General features: G+C 38.2%; 1 long non-coding RNA gene across 1 annotated transcript; it reads left to right on the forward strand.

Moving 5' to 3' along the window:
• The first annotated feature begins 650 nt into the window (after window positions 1–650).
• Window positions 651–2,486, forward strand: LOC148763638 (uncharacterized). Its single transcript, XR_016025113.1, has 3 exons — window positions 651–772; window positions 1,425–1,509; window positions 2,348–2,486. It is a non-coding gene; the product is annotated as an uncharacterized LOC148763638 (long non-coding RNA).
• Window positions 2,487–4,830: the final 2,344 nt, after the last annotated feature.

Below are 4,830 nucleotides of genomic sequence, written 5' to 3' on the forward strand. Positions count from 1 at the left end.
CCTCGAACTAGTTCAAATAGGAATTGTAGGATGAAATTTAATATTTTATAGTCCAGGAATGAAAAAAATGATTGTTCGGAGTTCGAGGGTTCATTTGGGGTAAAATTGGAAATTTTGATGTTCAAGGGCAAAATCGTCATTTTGCCAACTAAGATAATAATTTGATCATGGAGTGAAATTTTTGACCAAGATTAACTATTTGGAGTATAATTTAATGATAGGAAGTGAAAAAGTTTAATTCTGGTGATTTTTGGAGTGTAGGGGCAAAATCGTAATTTTGCCACCCACGGACAAAATTTGAGATTTTGAGAGAATTTAGATCAAATTTGACAAATTGGAGAATGGTATGAGTATAAGGGATGAAAAATATGTCTATGGACAATTTTTCAATTTTTGGGGCAAAAATGTAATTTTTGACTTTTACGGGGGCAAAAGTGTAAATTGTAAAAATTACTCCACCGAGACTTTGGATGAGTCTGAGAATTTTATCTAAGCTATGAATATATGAGACAAGTGTATGGTGAAAATTTGGAAACAAATGGATGAAATTTTAAAAATGGGCCAATGGGAAAGTGACACATGGCATTTTTTAATGAAATAATATTATTTTAATGAAAAGTCAGCCATTTAAACCCAAATTTTGAGTGCTGGCCGGCCATAAGGAAGAAAAAGAGAGGAAATAGAGAGGAAAGGAAGAAGAAAAGAAAAACCAAAGAGAAACAAGAAAATTCAAAGAGAAATTCGCGGTTTTCGACCGTTTACGCGTCTAACGGTAAGATTTTTCGATTTTAGCTTGATTTCTACCTTTCCTATGCCTTTATTTCCATTTAGCATGCTTGAGGAGAGAGATCAAAAAGTGATATCAAGGGCTGGACGAAATTCTAGGAGAGAGAAATTGAAATTTTTAGGTTTTGATTTTTAGTTAAATTGATAGTTTTAGTTAGTTAAATGTGTTTAGAAATTAAATTGGGCAAGAAATCAGTAAATTTTCACAATACCCACTCTTGGCTGGATGCTCAATGCTGTACAATGATGATGAATTGATTTTATTCTAAGGAAAATGAAGAGAAATGATGAAAAACGATTAAACGTGATAGAAAAACAAAGTAGAAAATTTACCGAGTTAATGTCCCATTTTTGGCCGAATTTTCCAAGGAAGGGAGTGAGCTGATTTTGTTGTTTTTAGAAGGTTATTGGCTGATATTTAATGGTTAGAAATGTTGGAGAGAGAATGGGATGATTTAGAGCTAAAATGGAGCGCGTTAGCAATTTATCGGGTAAAGTGCCAAAAATAGGTTAATACCGCATTTAAGTCGTTTTAGGCTATTGCATTTCATACCATGCATTAGTATAGGATTTAAGTTAATTATATAGTGATTTAGCATCAATGTGATGAATTGTGTAAATTTTTGTAATGTGTCTAGGAGGAGAGCCTTCCGGAAAAGGCAAAGAAGTCGTACCCGACGAGTAGTGATCGGGGCGCTTGAAAGCTTTTATTTTGTACAAACAGTGAGTAAACTTATTATTATTGTAAATTATCTAGAGTTTATTTTAAATGCCCTTTATGTATTTTATGAAATGAGAACGAGATTAAAACGAGATTTTTGATGTTTTAGGAATAAATGTGACAAATAAAAATATATTGTATTGATTATGAAATTGAGTAATTGGAGGCTACAAATTGACTTGAAAAATATATATTTTCCTAGGAATGGCTTATGAGAAATGAGTATATGTGGCTATATTTTGTGAATGCATTGGGAAATTTATGTAAGTTGATTTTACTATGCAGGCTGGATAAATAAATAAAAGCCACGCTATACTGTCGAAATTTTATTAAAATTGGTGGGTTAGTCACTGCAGTGACGGGTTTCCGTGGACTGCCTATTAGAGGGGCACGGTAAACCCAGTTATATAGTTACTCCGGTTGTAGAGGCGAGGAGGGTAACTCCTGGGGTAGTATTAGAGCTCACTTCACGTCGAACCCCCACGTGAATGTGTAACTCGGCCAACGCCAAGGGACGGCTTGTTGTAAAAATAAAAATGTGTTTCACGTGTGAATATTTTAACACCCTTGGCGGACTCGGTTAGATACCTCGGCCAAGGTATCCCCGAGGATTAGTTTTGGCTTGAGCCTTGTTTTAATAAAAGACATAAGCCTTAACAATTGTTTTGGTAAATTACAAATACTTTGTGGTTTAAGAAATAAATTGAAAACATTATGAAATGAGTTGAAATTTGTTGTTTAAACTTGCCTCCATTTTACTCGCCTTTAGATATTTATGATAATGTCTGTTTACTCATTGGGATTGCAAAATCTCACCTAACTCCTTTCCACCCATTTCAGGTTCAGTATAGACTGTAGATAGCTGATCTCATCGAGGACTACTATTGGATCTGCATTTTCCAAATCGTAGGTTCACAGTCCTCTTTACTTTTGTTTATTCGGGGGCCCTCTGGTTATTGTAAATTAAATTAAATATTTTGGCTTACTGTATTTCAGTATGTATAAATTTATTTAGCTTTTACGCTATAAAAATTATTCACGTATAACTTTATAAATATTGTTTTATAAGAAAATAGAATATTTCCCTTAATATTTCTTTTATTTTCTTATTTTATTCAAATAATCGTAATTTCGTTTTAAATGAAGATTTTAGACTTTTAAACTCATTTTGAATATGAATTATGTATTTTGTACTTGTATATTACGTTTTAGCCAGTTTTGAAATTTTTGAGAAAAAAAATGACCAAAATACCCCTATGTGGCGAAAATTTTATTTTGATTGTTTTTGATCTAAAATAGTATATATTCTCTAAAGACTCGATATCTAACAATGATTGCTCACAAGAAAGGAAAGAAACTGATATGTAAGCCTTGCGGGGTTCCGGTTGGCATTCCGGATAATGAGTGTCAATCGGGACGTCGCGGCGATTGTCATGGGCCTGAGGGAGGTTCCGGGTCGTGACAATTCGATTGGTATCAGAGCTTTTGGTTTTAAAGATAAGAGTTTTTGGTTTTAAAGTGGTTTTAAAAATTTACCATATCAGTGTGGCCCCGGATTAAGTTAAGTTAGGTTGAATAGAATGCATGCATTTTCATATAGAGCCTAAGGTTCCCTAAGCTTACTCGTTTTCTCTTATAGATTATTATGCCTCCTCGACGCGGACGTCCACCTCTCACTAGATCGGTTGGGAGGGGAAAAGGTCGTTCCCAACGTCATCAGCCAAATACAGTAGAGGAGGAATCAGCTGCATCTACCCTTCGGGCAGCACCTACTGCTGAGCAGGCCGATAGTCCTCCACATCCTCCATCTCCTCAGCCACCTACGGGTATTCCCGCCATGCCTACTGAAGCAGCACAAGCATTGGCAGCTTTCTTTGCAGCAATGGCTGGTCAAGCTCAGACTGGTCAAGTTCCACCTGTAGTGCCTCCAACTACTCCTTTAGTTCCACCACCAGTACAGGATGTATCCATTTCCAAGAAGCTGAAGGAGGCTAGGCAATTGGGTTGTGTATCTTTCACGGGTGAGTTGGATGCCACTGTGGCAAAGGACTGGATTAATCAGGTTTCAGAGACACTCTCTGATATGAGATTAGACGACGACATGAAGTTGATGGTGGCTACGAGATTATTAGAGAAGAGGGCTCGTACTTGGTGGAATTCGGTGAAGTCCCGTTCCGCTACTCCTCAGACATGGTCTGATTTTCTCAGGGAATTCGATGGTCAGTATTTCACTTATTTCCATCAGAAAGAAAAGAAGAGAGAATTTCTGAGTTTGAAACAGGGAAATCTAACTGTAGAGGAGTACGAGACTCGTTTTAACGAGTTGATGTTATATGTGCCGGATCTGGTGAAATCTGAGCAGGATCAGGCCAGCTATTTCGAGGAAGGGCTCCGTAATGAGATTAGAGAGCGAATGACAGTGACTGGTAGGGAGCCACATAAGGAGGTGGTACAGATGGCTTTACGGGCTGAGAAGCTCGCGACTGAGAATAGGAGGATTCGGACTGAGTTTGCAAAAAGGAGGAATCCTGGTATGTCTTCTAGTCATCCAGTAAAAAGAGGCAAGGACTCAACGACTTCAGGGAGCACTACTTCTGTTTCCATGACATCTCCTCGACCTCTATTTCCACCATCACAACAGAGACCTTCGAGGTTTAGCAGATCTGCTATGACTGGTTCTGGGAAGAGTTTCGGAGGTTCTGACAGATGCAGAAATTGTGGGAATTATCATAGTGGGCTATGTAGAGAGCCAACAAGATGTTTCCAATGTGGACAGACGGGTCATATTAGGAGTAATTGCCCACGGTTAGGACAAGCCACGGTAGTTGCATCATCTTCACCAGCTCGCACTGATATACAGAGGAGAAATTCTTCTGGGTTGCCACCGAGACAGGGAGTAGCCATACGGTCCGGTGTGGAGAGTAATACCCCGGCACATCCACCTTCGAGACCACAGACTCGTACCTCGACAAGAGTTTTCGCTGTGACGGAAGATGAGGCACAAGTCCGACCTGGAGCAGTGACAGGTACTATGTCTTAATTTGATAAAGATGCTTATGTTTTGATAGATTCTGGCTCAGATAGGTCTTATATGAGCACCACATTTGCATCAATTGCTGATAGAAACTTGTCACCATTAGAGGAAGAAATTGTAATTCATACCCCTTTAGGAGAAAAGCTAGTTAGAAACAGTTGTTATAGAGACTGTGGGGTAAGGGTAGGCGAGGAAGAATTTAGGGGTGACTTAATTCCTCTAGAGATCTTGGATTTTGATCTAATATTGGGTATGGACTGGTTAACTGCACATCGGGCGAACGTGGATT

This window comes from Theobroma cacao, chromosome 3 (genome assembly GCF_053813885.1).
Source record: "Theobroma cacao isolate CCN51 chromosome 3, ASM5381388v1, whole genome shotgun sequence".
Classification (NCBI taxonomy): Eukaryota; Viridiplantae; Streptophyta; class Magnoliopsida; order Malvales; family Malvaceae; genus Theobroma; species Theobroma cacao.